This window comes from Parasteatoda tepidariorum, chromosome 1 (assembly GCF_982258835.1).
Source record: "Parasteatoda tepidariorum strain Cologne lab strain chromosome 1, Ptep-v5.0, whole genome shotgun sequence".
NCBI classification, from domain to species: domain Eukaryota; kingdom Metazoa; phylum Arthropoda; class Arachnida; order Araneae; family Theridiidae; genus Parasteatoda; species Parasteatoda tepidariorum.
Genome location: NC_141755.1, coordinates 26446662 through 26466340, shown reverse-complemented (window position 1 = coordinate 26466340; position 19679 = coordinate 26446662). Strand labels below are relative to the sequence as shown.

The following is a 19679-nucleotide window of genomic DNA, read 5'->3' as shown; positions in this document are numbered from 1 at the left end:
TACTACCCTTTAAAATCAAATCTTATAAACCCTATTTCAGATCCATTGAAAAAAGGTAAGCAAAGCGGAAAGTTTTAAGCGAATAGAATTGCAGATAATAATTTAATAATCTTTTTCATAGAATGGAATCTGAATATTTTTGAATAACAACAAAGCATTCTTTAAATTAATATCATAAGAAGAATAAGTATGGTACTTAACTCGCTGTTAATGAAATACCAACAATAGAACAATAGATATACTTGCTTTCAAAAATTTGATAGGTCCCTATTAAATACGCTTTGATTTAATCTCCGATTATGCAACACAATGAATAAAATTTCAATATTTTAAACACCAGAGCATCATTTTTCATAACATAATACAAATTAATTGCCTTTTTTTTTCTCTGAACATAATCTAAAAACTTTATACTAAGCAATTTTAATTGTACAAGCAATCACAATGCACTTTTGAAACTCAAGCTTAAGTAAATTACAATAAAATTATTAAGAAAATAAATTAATAAAATGAAATGATATTAAAAGCATTAATCTATAGATTACAAAACTTTAAAAATTCTAAAAAGGAGAGAAAAAAACTTACTTACCCTTTAAACTCAAAGGAGGGTTACATATGCCTGAAAACTAGTCGATAAGAAAACTTTTTTCCAAACCTCTTACTACAAAAGATCTTAATTCTTTTTCTTGCTGTTTCTAGAGACAAAACTATTATCTCTTCTATTTGGCACTTGACGGTCTTTCCTATTGCATAAATTATTGTTAATAATGTTAATTATTGATGCACTTTTGCTGACAGTTTAGGTATCCATCCGTGAGAAGCACTGACGCGTGTTTGCTTTAACTGTCCAAGTAGAAAAAGTTTTTTTCTCCGTTTTTATTGTTTGCTTCTTATTTTACATTATTCAGACCATGAAGTGGTGATTACTTTCCCATTTGCGAATCTGAAAAATTTAATAAACAAACTTATTTTCTAGAATTGTTTGAAAAAAAACCAAAATTTACTTATTCATTCCTCAATAATTATAAAAATTAAATTATGGAAAAAAAATTGTAAATTGCTAGAAATTATGCATGCAAGAATTTATCTGCTGTTAAATGTCGCCGATAAAATAAAATAAGATAAAAGTTGAAGCCTAGGCTAATATGTATCAGCAGAAAGCAAAACAATATATATTACGGATTGATTATAACGATTAAGGCTAGCTAGCTTACTTGAATTTTATCAATATTTAAAAAATTTACTTTACTATTACCAAAACACTTGAATAATCGACATTATATATATATATATATATATATATATATATATATATATATATATACAAATTAACATGAAAAACATGAATAAAATAAAAATAAAAAACTAAATGGTAGAGAAACAAGAATGGTATAAGCAAATAGTCGTTGTCAAGACACATCTAATTGCCATAAATAATGCGATATTTCTGAATAAAGAATAATTATCCTAAGATAAAAATTATTCTTTATATGTGTCGATATCGCAAAAAACCTTATTTTGAAAAAAATCATGAAATAAAAGAAAAATGTAAAAGGAAATCAAACTTACCGGCGTGAATTAAAACGCGGTTAAGGTTTAAAAGTACAATAATAAAACAGTTAACAAAAATCGCGAAGATGTAAAATATTGCTTATAGCTTGAATCGAATATAATAAAATTAAAAAAACATTTGATCGAAGAAGAAGAATATATATATATATATATATATATATATATATATATATATATATATATATATATATATATATATATATATATATATATATATATATATATAAATATATATATATATATATATATATATATATATATATATATATATATATATACAGGGTGTCCCAAAAGGTCGTTTACAAACTTAACATGCTGGTCTGTCATATCATGATGAACAAGATTTACATAGGAACTTGTGTCCGAAAATTAAAACTGCGACAGCTAGAGGGCGATAATTGCACGAAAACGGGAGAGTGGGAAAAACAATCATTTCAGGCGTGGACGTTGAAGGAGAAGGATGACTGAGTTTAGTAACGCAGAAATGGCCGACATGCATTACTTAAACAGCGCCGTTGATGGAAATGGACGAGCCGCGATACGGACATACCTTGAGCGCTTCCCAAACAGACGTCAGTCAAGTTTTGTTTGGGCGATTGCACCGCAGATTATGTGAATCAGGTGCTTTCGTAGCACGTAGCCACATCGGTCGAGAACGTGCTACACGCACACCTGTCGTAGAGGAAACCGTGCTACAGGAGTATGCCATCAACCCGCAAAGAAGTCTCCGAGAAGGCGAGCGTGTCTTGGGTGTACTCGTTCCACCATAATGCGCATACTGCACGATGACATGCAACACCCTTACCACTTCCAAAAAGTACAGGCATTGTGCGCTGACGATTATCTCAAACGCATTGCATTCTCACGCTGGTATTTGCAACAGCGGGTCACACAGCCAGATTTTCCATCATGGATTTTGTTTTCTGATGAATCCTGCTTTACACGGGATGGTGTCGTGAACCTGCACAACATGCACGTATGGGCGCATGAAAACCTAAGATGTACACGTGCCCATGCACATCAACAACGTTTCAGCGTAAACGTTTGGGCTGGTATTATCGGTGACATGTTGATTGGCCCTTACCTTCTACCTGAACGCCTCGACGGAAATACCTATCGTATTTTTTTAGAAAGAGTTTTGCCGGATTTGATGGGTGACGTTCCAGCCGCTACTCGCCGAAACATCTGGTTTCAGCATGATGGAGCGCCTGCCCACTTTAGCTACGCTGTTCGAGAATACCTCGATAGGATTTATCCTAATCGCTGGATCGGTAGAGGCGGACCAGTCCCATGGCCGCCGCGATCCCCTAGATTTCTACCTGTGGGGATACATGAAGTCCATAGTGTACGAGACACTTGTAACATCGGACATGAATCTTATCGCCAGGATCGCGGAAGCGGCAGCACGTGTCCGTGACACTCCTGGCCAATTTGAACGGGTTCGTGAATCCACGCGCCGACGCTGTGAAACGCGCATTGTGGCAAATGGAAGGAATTCTGAGCATTTGCTGTGATGTAATGACGTTTTATAATAAAAATCCTATTAACACCGCTATTGATATCATTTGTTTTCTCCTCATCCAAACCTGCACTTATCGCCCTCTAGCGGTCTCAGTTTTAATTTTCGGACACAAGTTCCTATGTAAATCTTGTTCATCATGATATGACAGACCAGCATGTTAAGTTTGTAAACGACCTTTTGGGACACCCTGTATTTATATATATATATACACATATATATATATATATATCAACCTCTCCTAAATAATCACCACCATTTTGTATTACAGATTTAGAGTTTTCAAGAAGAAAGTACTCTAATTTGACTTGCAGGTTTTTGCATTTTGATTTAATGATGGTGCTGAAATAGCAAAAGAAAAATGTGATACAAATTGCTTAAATTGGAGATATTTTGAGAAATACATATCACATAAGAAGCGATGCTTTTGAAATTTAATAGACCTATCTAATGACGTTAAGGAAAATAGTTTTTTCAACTTTGGTTTCTTTAGATATGCTAAATATAGTGAAAGTTAACTTTCACGAAATTTCCCACTTTAACATCCAAATATTCTGGACGATATTTTTTTTCTTTTTACCTTCATAGCAAAATAATCTGAGTAAAATACATTTTTTTCTTATTCTTCTTTTCTAATAGAAGTGTTATTATAGTCGTAATTTTACGACAAGTTTTCATTAAAACTACATTCAGTTTTAATAATATTTAATGCAAAACATCTTGTCAACTCTGAAGACGTTTAATTTAGTTAATTATTGGTTGTGTGAACCAGAATTCAAATGCTTAATTATATGGAGAATTTAACTAGGAGTCATATCACCAAAGTGAAGTTTGAAAGGCAATAGAAACACTAATTAATGATACCAATAATGCGTAATTGCGTTCTAAACGTTTTGAGTAATAGGAGAGTATTATGTTAGAACTAAAGAGTATTTTTAAGAAAGTTTCAGGACTGCAGTTAAACAGTTATTACATTTTTAGTCACGTATTTTGTTTGAATAAGTAAGGCGCTGATTACTGATATGAAGTCTTTAGACTCATGATTTAGTGTGCATTTTTCGAACTAAAAAAATCAACACACTTTAATAACTTATGATCAAACTATTGAATTTTCAATTACGAAAACCCAAACTTAATGGTTTGATTTGTTAACCTTAAATATGCTGATGATTTAGAGAGTACAATATTTCAGGTTAAAATTTTAGACGCAAAAATTTTGTTCTTTGAATAAACACGTCTTTTCTTTGGACAATTTCGATTCTTAATCCTCAAAACATAACTGCGTCATGGAAAATACGTTTTCAATGGTTTAATCTGTTTAAGCGTTGAAAGTTTGGTTAAGATTAATTATTTTCGTATATCCCTGGAATCAGTGATTGCAATAATATTAGTACATAATTATTAAATTCCCTTATCCGAAGAAAACGGTTCAGAAATTTTTGAATTTTAAGGTATACAAGTATTTACCTAATTTTAAGCAATGCACAAAATAATCAGGAAATTTAAGCTTATCCTTTTGAACCATTAAAAATATACCAATTCGGTTATAGCTCGGAAAAATATGATAAATAATAAAATAAGAAAATGTATTATTAAAAGTAAAAAGTTATTAATATTAGTTAAAAGTTTTAAAAGCAATTAAAAGGTACTAAACTAACAAAAAAAAGTTTTGAAAATTTTTCATTTTTTTAATATTTTAATACTATACGTCATTCTCTTGAGCTTTCCAAACTCGCTGTAGTAACACATTAATAATCTCCTGCTAGTATACTAGTTTAAGATATTAAAACTTTTTACAAGATATCAGCTATCTTTTAATAAAAATATCTCTCCAAGCTGATTAAACTTCCCTTAAATATTTACAGAAATTTCTAACTTTAATTATTCAATAATTCACTAATGGTTTAGTTCAGATGGAAGTGTGAGAAATGCCAGACTCAACTGAGTATGTCTTTTTCGGGTATTTTTCTTTTTTAAAAACTCGTTACGGAAATCCTGACTTCATTTCGGAATTTTAGTTCAATTCGTAAAGTTTCTGAAATGATTTGCTACTATGTCATAATCCATCAACATAATGGTAAGAATTTGCTATCAGAATAAAGTTTACGGTTAGTCATATACCAATTCTTCGAGCGTAAATTAATTTCCAGATGTTGGTTCAATTTGGCTGTTATTTCTGAGTAACAGAATAAATTTCATTTGAGGAAAAGGAAACGGATAAGTATTTATTTTACTTGATTAATGGCATATTTGCTTTATTAAAAGAATAGTAAATTAATAAAAAAATACAAATAATTAATAATGGTTTCTAACTATATATAGGAATTTAATGAAGTGATTAAAGGAATTCTTATTGGACAAGCAAATCACATGATGTGATCATCCATGAACAAAACAGCTACAGGCTTGTTGCAATAAATGAATAGTAATTGTCATTATCAGGAAGCTGATGAAAGTAATTAATCTAATGCACACTCATTTTATATTCATTTAAATACAAAGATATGTAACCGATGCAAAATTATTCTCTGTTTTTATATTTTGGAATTTGATGCTTATTAGTGAAAATTGAATATAGTCATGTGATATTTTTCGTTCTTGAGTCAGGTTTAATATTAAGACTACTTTAATATTTGATTTAAAACTGTATCATGTCGTGAGCAAGATATTTTATAATAAACTAAATATCTGACAGTAAACCTATTAGGTAAAAATTTTTTCAACCCCGAGCACATTCCCTGGTTGAGCTTATACTACAGTAAAAGATTTTAATAGTACTTTATTTAGCTGTTTCCCATTATTATTTTGAAATGGCACCAAAGCGAATTTGACCTTTGAGACATTTTACAAAAAGTTTTTGTGAAGCTTACTGTTTTGTCCTCTAAAGGGTGATTATGATACCTGTATATAATTAAACGGGATCATATTTTTAAACAGTATGAACAATAAAATAGCTGATAAATATGCTAACTGATGGTTGAATAAGTGAATAAAAAAGTGAAAGGATTGTATGAAGAATACAAAAAGAAACGGATTAAAGAAACGGGAAACTTGTGCTTAATAATTCAATTAATTGAATCACTGAACATTTAATAACCATGCTTAATCATTTAATTCAAAAATTATCGAATGAGCGTAATGATTCATGGGTGGATAAGTAACCTAAATTAGTAAATTGGGATTTAGAGAGAGAGAGAGAGAGCAAATCAGTTTGTTTGCTGAGAACTATTTTAAACTTGTGATATGGCAGTAAAAAACCAATAAATATACACCGAAAAAACTCATGGTCAAATATATCAAAATATATTAAACTTCTCCGTGTTTCTGGCTCTATGGGAACAACAGTTAGCTCGATGATTTTTACCGAAGCTCTATGGCAATGATTTTTTTAAATTTCACAAGAAAATATGGTTTCACAATGTGATAAAATTCGGTAATTTTATCATTTTACTTTAGAGGATGGCATAAAAACCTTTTAATCGGTTAAATTGATTTTAGTTTTGAATTTTTCACTAAATGTGAGGTAATAAAAAATATAGCTTTGAGAACTAAAAATTCCCGATTATCCATTATAATATTTTATTACGAACTGTTAAAATTACCATATCATATGTTTTGGTTTCCACAATCAAAATTTTGGTCGTTTCTTTATGAAAAAAGCCATTGCCATACCGTATGGTTATTTGACCAGTATTTTTTTCTCCGTGTAAAATTATATTTGCTAATTATTTATGTCTTACATTATAGCTCTCTCATTTTACAGAGAATGTCATAGTAGCCCAAAGAAATTTTCAACGAGTAAAAATAAAATTAAATTTTAGGCAAAAATTTTGTTTGCAAACCCATGGTTTTACTACCGGGTACTCTATCTATTTCGAAGTAAGGAAAACAAAATATTAGCTTTTATACCATATACCTGTAGATGCATATAATATGAAAGATAATGTCACTTTTTTATTGTGAAACTTATGTTCGATCAAGTGGACTGAGACCCGCTTACAGGGTCGTTCAGTCGCCTCCCACTAATTGAGTCAGTTATTTAAGAGGGATATTTATTTACATCCCGCAAGTTTTATGCAGCGTAAAATGGGTTTCAATCAAATTTTGTGAGAAACTTGGCAAATTCGTATCAAAAACTGTTTTACCCAGTATCACAAGTTGTAATAGAATTTCTTTGGGATAATTAACTGGTGTCCCAATGCAATTTAGGAGGCAGCTTAAGTGGTCAGTGATGAATCTTACTCTGGAAGAACATGAATGAATTCAATCAACGAAAATGTGACATGTGTGACGGAATTTTATAAATCTACTCTTTAAATCTAATCGTTAGACCGTTGTTTGAATGCTGTCCATTTTAGAGTATAGCATTTTAAGTTCCATTTAATTAATTAATTTTATTACGCTGATTTGTATTACATACAAATTATAACAAGGATGATATTTATTCAAATCCTAAATAGCAAAAAATTATATCAAGAAATATCCTTGAATAAAACTGATTTCCCCAGTTAATCAAAAAAATATTTTATTTTAATCCCTTCCAAATGTAATTAATCTGTTTTTATCTTTAGCTTACGTAATCGTACATTTTCTTATTTCTCTTCAAATTACTAATTCTCAACGAATATATTTTTCTCGGTGAATTGAAGTAGTATTACCTATTGATAAGTTTTTATTTTCGCAATAAAGTTTTAATAACTAATATTTGCATTTGCCTTTAAATGTATTCAATTAGTTTTTAAAACTCAATACTCTCAACTCTACCTTAGTTTGGAAGCACTCAAATTGCTGTTTATTTGTTTTCATAAAAAACGTTATAAGTAAAACCTCATTAATTCATAAAATAAGTATTTTAATTTGGTGAAAATAATTTAAGCTTTAAGGTTTTGGCATTTTTTGTTCGAAATCTGATTTGTGCTGCTTTTATGAATTATTGACATAAAGATTTTCATACTATAGATATAATTTTTAAGAAGGGAGCTTCATTTTATTCCCTTTATTAGTTTCAGCTTTGTTATATTGTTATATATTAAGTCATTTGTTAAAATGTAAATGAAATATTGATCTATCTGTCTTTTGATCCTTAAAAAATTATTTAAGTAATTAAGGTCATCCTACTTCATACATAAAAATTCCAGATCTATTATCAACATTTATTTATTTTGAAACTTTTTAACTTTGTACATCTTCTTTAATGACAAAAGCAAATTCGCTAAAAGAACTACTTAATTAAACATGTCTTATAGGTATATTTGTAACAATAACATGCTTATTTTATTTTCAAAAACCTGGTTTTACCTTGTAATTAATCAAAAGCTTTTTTTTTCTACTTTTTCAGATGCCAGAAGCATTAACGTTTCTAGTTCTTTCTAAGCTTGTTTATGAATGTATTTATTGAATATTAATAATTCTGTGTCTTCAATCATTGCCATAAGTTTTTGAGGATGAAAACATTTCGTTTTATTGATTAATGCATGAGAAAATGTTCTGTTGGATAACGCGGTTCGTTAATTTCATTGATTTTATTCAATTTCTTAAAGAAAGTTGTTCATTGTTGGGATCCAATTGCAAAAAAATACTTTTTGTTCCAAAACTTAATACAGTTAAAAAAAGTATCAAATTATATCTATGAAGCGGAGTGTTTTTATGTGTATTTATGGGTAAAGCAGAATGTTCTGATAAAAATCCGCAACTCTGAACGGATCCGCACTAATTTGGTGCACATTCGTTTGAAAAAAATGACGAACCTAACTGTCGAATTTAAAACTTCCTCCGATCACCGGTTCCTTCGCAGCTTACGAATAATAGGATTTTCTATAGTATTTGATGCATATTTTATAATATGAGTGATTTGCTGGTCATCAGCTCTAATCAATCAAAAATTTGTTTTATCGTGTTCTTCTGAATTATTTGTGTTAGGTTTCCCACTCTGTTAGAAATTTTTTCGAAAAAAAGGATTAAATATCAATCTATTTAATTGTTTTTTTACCATATTCAAACAATACAGTGATATAACCATAAATAAGATGGTAATCAAACCATTAACAGTGATAAAATCCCTTTATTAGCTATTTTGACCTAAAACGGTTAAATAACCAGAATTTTGCTGTACCAACTAGGCCCACCTAATGCAGCAACCTAGTTCCTTGCTATATTGTACATATAATAGCCGAGAGGACTAATCTGTCAATCTCAGGACCACAGAACGGGGTTTCGAATCCCAGCGTTGACACCACTATTCCCTTAAACACATGAAGAGTTTCCAGTGTCCAGCATCCTCCAATTTGTGTCCTGCACTCTCCAATGCCCATTGCCTAACGAGAAGCCTAGCTCCTGTGTCCAATTAGATTTTCATTTATGGTATTGAGTCATAGTACCAGTAAATGGTTAGGAAAAACCGTATAGTTTTGTATTTATAACCATACTAGTTGTAAACGGTTTCAAAACCGTAGAAGTGAAAAATATTCTTTACCGTAAATTTTACGGTTAATCGGATGGATAGACTGCTGTCGGCTATTTTACCGCAATTTTAGAATAAAATTCTAATAGTGCATGTTCAGCTATCACTAATACGCAATATCACTAATTCGCAACGTAAGGGAACATCACGGCACCGTGTTTCAAATGGTATATGAAACTACCACTATCATGCCGTTAGTCATGAAATTGAAGAGCCATAATCTCCGTGTTCATCAGTGATACGAATCAAGTGATTCTGATCAGTGATTCAAATTAAATTATTCAGATCCTGGATTTGAATCAAGCAATTCAGGTAGGAGATTCGATTCAGGTAATTCAAATCACTATTCGAATCAAGTGATTCAAATCCCTAATTGAAATCAAGCGATTCCAAACATTATTCGAATCAAGTGAATAGAATCACTGCTTCATATCATTATTACGAGTCAAATGATTCACTTCACTAATTCGAATTAAGTGATTCAAATCATGCGATTTGGATCAGTGATACCAATCAATTGTTTCAATATTGTTTAAATTCTATTTGAATTCTTCATACCCTCCTCCCCTTCAAGTAAAAAGCCTGATACAAATACAGCAATCAAACCTTGTGAATCTCCAAAAACGGCGAAAATTATTGACGTATATCACGTTACAAAGGAGGAGCCTAGTATCAGCTCTTGGTAAAGGAACATTATGCACATATGCATTACAGAAGTTAACACTATAAGTACATGAAAATATAGGTAAAGTAAGCAGAATTGAAAATAGACTAATAGATTTAACAGAAATTTGTCAAAGGAAGAGTGCAACATGAAGAAAGCAAAAAGACAGCTATGTTTTAGAAAACAAATGAAAAAAATTTTGCTAACTTTGTTATTATATCAGATTGAAATGATGGTTGTCATTGGGATTTGGATTTTGCTGTAAATGATTTGCCACTGTATATTTTTGTAATAAAATACTGTAATCAGCTAAAAAAATTTGTTTTCTTCTTTCTGACTGTGCTTTATGCTAATGTAAAATCTGTCTTTATGCAAAACTTATTATTAACTAGATTGAGAAGCTGGAGAAGTGTGTTTCAAATATTTAGCTATATTAGATAGTAGTTAAATATACTTTTCAGCATGCTTTGTTACGAATGGAAAATTACCGAGATGTTGGGGAAGTGGTGAGTTACTGTTTTTAAAATACCTCTTATAGAAGCAGATTTAGGAACAAAGTGATTTTCTTAGATTAATGTCTTACAATTAAATGTAAAATTTAGAATAAAATATAACCTGACTGTTATTGTCTTTTTTTTCTTCCTACTAAGCGCATGTTCTCCTGCAATTTTTTAGCCAGTTTACAATAAAACGAACAAACAATATAGTTATTTATATGTATCACATATTGAGTATTACTATTAAAATATAATTTATTAAGTATTAATAATGTTAAAAAGAGAAGGGTGATTGCCAAGATTATTTCAAAAGCTATATTTATATACCAAAATTATACCAAAAAATATATTTCTTGAATTAAGTAATTACTTATTTAGAAAAGCTTATTTGGATCTTCAAAAGTAACAAAATTGTTTCCGTTAAGTTAACAGAATAATTAATGCAAAATTTTAATCGCATCACCCCTTTCTCTGTGTAATATTTCAGCATATGAAAATTCCAATACCGGTCAGGTAGTTAAAGTTAATAAAAATTGAAACCAACTTATAATTCACAATGCTTTTTACTTAATTCAATGAAAAATGTTTATTTGAATATTATATTTAAAGATCTATAAATTCGCGAAAAATAACAATTAAAAAACAATTTTCGTACGTTAAACTGAAGGATTGTAAAAGAAAATGGGATATATACATTTGAAAACATGGTTCAAATTTAAACTAAATGAATTCAACTTTCCATCGATATAAAATAATTGGTGCAATATTATACTGCTGTTGTGCTCACAAAGGCACTATTGTGGTAAACGTTGAACTAAATCACTGATTTTCTTTTAGACCAATATTTCTTTATAACTGGTTTACATTATAAATTGAAACGTGGTCCAAAATTTTAACCTTAAGATTGATCTGAATAAAAATAAAAATCTTTTTTCAATTTTTCACTTCAAATTTAACTAACAGACAAGCCTTGAACTTGGTTAGAAGTCTCACAGAAAAATGGGTGGAAAAAAATTTGTATTTAGTTCAACAATAAAAGTAGTAGCTCTTACAGCACCGCGACATTGGTAGAAATTTTGCACCAAGTTTCTTAGTATGTTGGTTGTGGTTGTTGGTATTTAGAGGTTCAGAATCCCAAATCCTCTAAAATAAGGCACGTTTATTCCAAGACCGTAAATTAATGTGTTTGATTTCTTAACTTGAAATATAGTCACTAATTAGTTAGTATATTTCTGGAAATTCAATCGAAGCAGTAACATTGAGTCCTAGTACTTCAAAATCCGATCATCTGATCAAAAGCTACTTCGGGTGATTTTTTTTTTTTGCACATTGCACTTGAATAGATGGAAACGGTATTTTTCATGCTGATTGTGTGATGTGATAAAGAAAATCCAGATTTTTCAAGCGAATTTTTTACTCTTAATGCACTTTCTGAAGCACTTTCATACGGCTGTACAACATAATCTTCCTAATCTTTGTTCGTGAATATCTCGAAAACGCAGCTTTGATGCTGGCTGTAATTAAAAAAAAAAACATTTTTGAAACGATCCAATCACTAAATTAAGTTTCTTCTTTTCTCTATTTCTTGATTTCTAGTTAAAATCAGCTTTATTTTTTGCTTGCCTGAGACAGTTTCTTAACAAATTTTAATGAAAAGAAAACAATTCAACCAAATGCTTTTATTTTTGAAAAACAATATTTATTGCACTGTTTTACCATAAACCCCAGAAAAAAAAACTTTGCAGAAGGAATTACTATTACTCTTACTTTAATTCAAATTTTCTGAATGGTATTAAATCTCCATAAATAATTAATATTTTTTTAAAAATGAAACAGTTTTTAAAAATGGAACGATGGATTCAACTTTATTAACTCTTTTATTATTAACAATTTTATTATTATTACGAAAATATTTATAAATATTAAAAATAAATTCATTATGCTCCTAATTTATAGAATAATTAAGAAACACACTTTTCTTTCAGGTTGGGATTAAAGCAAATGTGTTTAATGTACGACGTTTGCTACATAATTGGAAGAGTGCTGCATACAAATTATTCCAAATCCATGAATATTAACAATTATTTTATCTTTCTTTAATTAGTCACTCTAAATTATGTATAATTAATTCACTGAATGTTAATAAGTTTATTTTATGTTTGAAACTTATTATGAAAGAGTATCGTTTAAAATTTCAATGTAATTCACTATTCTTAAAATAAAGACAAAGATTATTATTTCATTTTAACCAAGTAAAAAAAAAATTTGTTCATATACTTATTTTAAATTGAATTTTCTTTCTTTGTCTTGATTTGAACAAATTTGAGTAAATCTATTTCAAAGTAAATAAAACATTTAAATAATAAACGTGGCCATACTTTTGAATGGAGATAAATTCGTTTCGACGATAATATCGTGATAAATACTTAAAGTAACATTAAAAGAATGATGGGAACTTGCATAGCCATTTAGATCAGAGCCCTAGTTGGATTTTAAGTAATTTAGCTAGATTTAAAATGGCCAGAATTTTGATAAACGATAAAGTTAATTTTGCGATAAAATGGCGATAAATGCTGCTTACATTCATCATGAAATAATTTAAACTTGTATTAGTCTTGCGCTTGAAGCCTTCTAACTAGTCGTAGAGGATTTAAAATTTGGATAGTAAGATTTCATTGTTTCAGACGTAAAAACAAATTAATAAAATCGTTGTAAAAATGCACTGTCGTACTTAGGAACCTTGAGTGTCACATTTAAGGGCTGGTTACCTTAAATGAGACAAAAATGTCCTAAAGGCGACTGTGAAATATATTTACTTAAGTTGCGGATAATAATTCGATTTCAGCAGGGAAAAATTGCTTAGAACTGGCGCCGTAATACTTCCGCCCTTTCCGGTGAAAACATCCAATAAAAGGTTAAGTTAAACCTAAATGCGACAAACTTATATGAAATCATGTTGCAATTAAACACACTAACCTTATATGAAACAAGGGTAATCGGTTTAGCAATCCTCTCATTGCTAATACTTGAATAAATTTCCACCACAACAGTTTACACATCCTTTTTTGAACAATTTATTCGAAAAATTTTGTTTTAGTAAATGAAAATTCACTTAAAGGTTTTCGATTCTTTTATTGTTTTTACACTGACATACAGTTTTAGGGTACAGTAGTATACCCTAAAACTGTATGTCAGTGTAAAAACAATAAAAGTACAAACACAAATGGTAGGGGATGATTCCAAGAAGTTCAAATTATATTTTTTAGAACGTTTTTCGTTCATAAATATAAGTAAAATTATTGATAAAGCATTTGGTATTACATTTTTTTCAAATATATTAATTAATTTCATGTTCTTGGTTTGTGACAAAACCTGTGGAATCATCCAGTTAGTTTTGTAAAATATATTTCTGTCCAAATTTCGTTAAAATAAAAACTATTTCTTAGATACGATAAAAATAATTAATTTTTATCAGAATAATACGCATAGAGTAATAAATGAACAAAATTTATTCTTTAGATCATTCGAATTTTTATTTTATTTTATATCCTAGAAAACTTAAATTAAAAGCCAGTAGAAAAATATTTTCTACTAATAAAATACTGTATAATTATCGAAAATAACTAACAAATTCAACTTTATAACTCTGAAGTCAACAATAAAATAAGTCCCAAGGATTAATTTTATTCCAATTTATGTAGAAAATTCTATGGAAATCTACGTTCTCAAGAATAATCTAAGTTGTAATAACAGTAATCTACACATTTTCCCGAGCTCTGAGCAGATAATCAAGCAGAAACAATGTTAAGCCTTTTCGTTATATTAAGATACATAGAATTTTTAAATTTATTCATTAAATATAATTAAATCAAGTATTGTAACTGCAAAGTAAATCTAGCTTATTTTGTTTTAATTTTGGAATTTTAAAAGTAAACACAGTTGAGATTTTAATCTTTTACGTGTATAATATAGAAACTAATAATGATATTTTTCTAGACTAATATTTATTTTAAAATTTTATGGCTGAAGATTTTCATATAAATATTAGACTTTCCGGAACAGTTATTAGTTTATGGATCATTTTTTATACTCTTATGTTTTATAATGATAAATATTTTAGGATAATAACTTTTTTTCTATAAGAATATAACATTCACTTCTAACAGCTAAAATGCATGTTCAGTTTTTCGAGTGAATCTTTATTTCGATTATTTAAACATAAAAAATATCTATGTAAATATTGCTTGTAAAGACATATAAATATTTATATAACGAATAAATATTACTCACAAAGTGCTTTTTAAAAATTCTTTCACAAATTTATCAGAGTAGTATAATAATGAAAGACTTAAAGTAATCTTATGATAAGCAATATTTTCAAATTGTCAGAATAAAATTAAAATTATTTTTATTTATACAATATTCTTCATTTAGGAAACAAGATGTTTCTATTTATTCTAGTGTTATTAAAACAAAACTCTGGATACTTAGAAAGTAAGAATTTAGAAATTATACTAAAGTTTATTTTAATTTTATTTCATAACCAGCTTTGAACAGCTGACCTAATTCTGAGTTTGCGATTATTAATGTTCAACTCCGTAGCCTTGTAATTTTGAATTAAACTAAGAAACGGAATCATCGGGAGCCGTGGTGGTGCAAGGGATAGAGCTTTCCCCATGCAATGAGGTGAACCGAGTTCGAATCTCAGCGATGGCAGGTGGATAGGAATTTTGCAATAGGCTCTCTCAGTGCTGCTGTAAAATATCCGCAATTGTAGACGGATCATGGATTAAAATCCCCTTCCCGTCAGGCTAACTTTGGGAGGTTTTCGTGGTTTTCCTCACCATTAAACTCAAATTTGGGTTAGTTCCATCAAAAAGTTCTCCACGAAGGCAAAATTTCTATTACTTGATGCAGGAGTTCTCTTGTCTTTTGGATCGAGTTAAAATTACAAGGCTACGGAGTTGAGCATTATTAGTCGCAAACCCAAAAATTGGATCGGTTGCTCAATGACGATTACAAAATACAATAAAATGGAACTCCTGGATCAATCATTGGGTAAAACTAGCCTTCGTGGATGACTTTTTTAATGTAACTAACCCGCATTTGCTTTACATGGTGAGGAAAACCACGAAAACAATGTTCCAATGGCAAAGGGATTCTAACTTATGTTACGGCTACCACTTAGCTTAATTTACGCTGATCAGGTTAATTTACATTAGGTTAATTAATCACTATGACCTAGATCAGAAATCGTATCAACCTGCCCCCGCTGGTATTTGAACCTAGGGCACCTTATTGGGAGGCGAACACTCTATCCCCTGAGTAAGGTTAAGTTCTATATAAACATTTCACCTGTGAAAAAAAGATTATTACTTAATTCCTGAATTACTTAAATTATTTAATTAATAGGATTCCCGCCATACCGCAATCATGAGTCAACGGGATTGTGGATGTTCAGACTACACAATTAATTGTTCGACGCTATGATTGCGGTAATGTGGTCAGAAATGCGCACAGTACCGCAATTTCCCGGACTACTCTATAAAAAATTCTGAATCAAATTGCGGTAAAAGGTATTGTCACTTAGCATGCCGATATTTTTTCCGTAAAATGAACTGTTACCAAATCAAGTTTAGGAACAAAATGCATTGATACACTAAATTTTTACAGTAATAATTACCGTAAGGCAATCCTGATGCTCGAACCACAAAACTAGAAGTGACATTACACTGTGAAAAGTTCTGGATCTAATTAAGTAAGATTTATTTTTACCGAAAGCAAAAAATCTGATATACCGTAAATGTTACAGTAATAATTACCGTAAAGCAATCTTGATACTGGGACCTCAAAACTAGAAGTAAAATTACACTGAGAAAAATTCTGGATCTAATTAAGTAAAATCCATTTTTACCGAAAGCAAAAAATCATATATATCGTAAATGATACAGTAATAATTACCGTAAAGCAATCTTGTTACTGGAACCTCAAAACTAGAAGTAAAATAACACTGAGAAAAATTCTGGTTCTAATTAAGTAAAATCCATTTTTACCGAAAGCAAAAAATCATATATATCGTAAATGTTACAGTAATAATTACCGTAAAGCAATCTTGTTACTGGGACCTCAAAACTAGAAGTAAAATTACACTGAGAAAAATTCTGGATCTAATTAATTAAAATCCATTTTTACCGAAAGCAAAAAATCATATATATCGTAAATGTTACAGTAATAATTACCGTAAAGCAATCTTGTTACTGGGACCTCAAAACTAGAAGTAAAATTACACTGAGAAAAATTCTGGATCTAATTAAGTAAAATCCATTTTTACCGAAAGCAAAAAATCATATATATCGTAAATGTTACAGTAATAATTACCGTAAAGCAATCTTGTTACTGGGACCTCAAAACTAGAAGTAAAATTACACTGAGAAAAATTCTGTATCTAATTAAGTAAAATCCATTTTTACCGAAAGCAAAAAATCATATATATCGTAAATGTTACAGTAATAATTACCGTAAAGCAATCTTGTTACTGGGACCTCAAAACTAGAAGTAAAATTACACTGAGAAAAATTCAGGATCTAATTAAGTAAAATCCATTTTTGCCGAAAGCAAAAAATCATATATATCGTAAATGTTACAGTAATAATTACCGTAAAGCAATCTTGTTACTGGGACCTCAAAACTAGAAGTAAAATTACACTGAGAAAAATTCTGGATCTAATTAAGTAAAATCCATTTTTACCGAAAGCAAAAAATCATATATATCGTAAATGTTACAGTAATAATTACTATAAAGCAATCTTGTTACTGGGACCTCAAAACTAGAAGTAAAATTACACTGAGAAAAATTCTGGATCTAATTAAGTAAAATCCATTTTTACCGAAAGCAAAAAATCATATATATCGTAAATGTTACAGTAATAATTACCGTAAAGCAATCTTGATACTGAGACCTCAAAACAAGAAGTAAAATTGCACTGAGAAAAATTCTGGATCTAATGAAGTAAAATTAATTTTTACCGAAAGCAAAAAATCATATATATCGTAAATGTTACAGTAATAATTACCGTAAAGCAATCTTGTTACTGGGACCTCAAAACTAGAAGTAAAATTACACTGAGAAAAATTCTGGTTCTACTTAAGTAAAATCCATTTTTACCGAAAGCAAAAAATCATATATATCGTAAATGTTACAGTAATAATTACCGTAAAGCAATCTTGATACTGGGACCTCAAAACTAGAAGTAAAATTGCACTGAGAAAAATTCTGGATCTAATGAAGTAAACAATTTTTACCGAAAGCAAAAAATCTGATATACCGTAAATGTTACTGTAATAATTACCGTAAAGCAATATTGATACTCGGACCTCAAAACTAGAAGTAAAATTACACTGAGAAAAATTCTGGATCTAGTTAAGTAAAATCCATTTTTACATCATTCATACTTTTTTCTGTAAAATTCATTTTTTTTTGCCGGAACTTATTGCGGAACAAGAAAATTGATATTGCCCAATTTTTATCGTAATAATTATTGCAAAATCGCTGAATCACACCAATTAAATAAATATTACTGCAAATATTAAGGTAAAATATTTTTCGGTAAAAAGGTATGTTATGAATAATGCACTCAAAGTGCCGGTACTGTATACCGTAATTTTATCCGGAATATTTTATTCAATTGATGGTACCTATCGATCTTAAAATCAGTTTGCATCAAGCCGTAGCTTTAAGATCTAAGCATAGTCCTTCAAATCCACAACTTCTTTATGTGTCTTTAACTACTGAGCTAGTGAAGCACAAAATTATATATTTAATACGCATAGAAAAGAAATTTAAATACATTGTGAGTATTTTAATTTCTTTTATTCAGTTAACTAGATAATAAATAGTAATTGAAATAAAATAATAAATTCTCATTTGTTAAGTTTGAAATCTTAGTCGCGAAAAAAGTAATGCCTTTTTATCAATTTGATTTAAATACCATAAAAAACTTCTTCACATAAAAAAACTAGTTATTTTATCTCTGTTTAACTGGTTCACCTAATTTAATTAAATTATCCTTTAAACCGATGCTTCAAAAAATTAAGAGCTTGTTCGATGAATAAACTTAATTATGTAATTAAGTAAGACTTAAATCTAATAGAAAACTGAAATATCTTTCTTCTTATATTGAAGTTTTTTTTTACGTCTTGTGGCTGAAACAATGACGTTAATTTAAAATTATTAAATTAAATAAAACAAAAAACATTGTGTTTGCGAAAGAAATAGGGAATAAATTAATAAGTTTTAAATATTTAAAGATTCAATTGTTTAAATAAAACTTAAATGAATGTGTGAACGATTTTTAAAATTTAGAAAAAAATATTATAAAGCTTTAAATTAGAAATAATGTAAAAGCACAGTTTATTAATTTTTTGTTTTAGATTTTTTATATCATCTTAGAAGACAGTTTTAATTTAAAAAGTCAATCAAAGAATTTAAAGGTTACTGAAAATTTTAAAGTTAATTAGATTTACAGAGATTTAAATTAGTTTCATAATGAAAAATTCTAAATTGCAAATTTAAAATTCTGAAGAATAATCAATGCGCAATTTTTATTTACCTATAAGTACGAATTAATTAAAATTACATTATTTATATGATTTTTTTAAATTTTTGTTTTTCAAATAAAATATAAAAATTGTTTGTAATTAGTAAAAGGAAGATATCAAATAATTTAAACCGTAAAAATTATTAAATATCTTGCGATTTTCCAAATTAAATGGCTAAATACATTTGAAAAGTTCCAAAAAAGTATCTTACTCGTCAATTAATTTTATTTTAGGAAATATTCAAAAAATTTATTTTTAATAAAAATCACAGTGAAATCTAAAATGAATTATTATTATTGCTTGTATATTAGTTAAAGAAATACCAGTTAGTAAAATATTTTTTTAAGTTTTTCTGAATCCTGAAATGCA

General features: G+C 29.0%; 1 protein-coding gene across 1 annotated transcript in view; it reads right to left on the bottom strand.

The window, feature by feature from the left end:
* Positions 1-19679, bottom strand: part of LOC107450287 (5-hydroxytryptamine receptor 2C) — a 415063-nt gene that overhangs the window by 385501 nt on the left and 9883 nt on the right. Inside the window, exon 2 of the mRNA XM_071180097.2 lies at positions 590-943. The gene's annotated coding sequence lies outside the window, so the exon portion shown is untranslated. The remainder of the gene's footprint in view (positions 1-589; positions 944-19679) is intronic.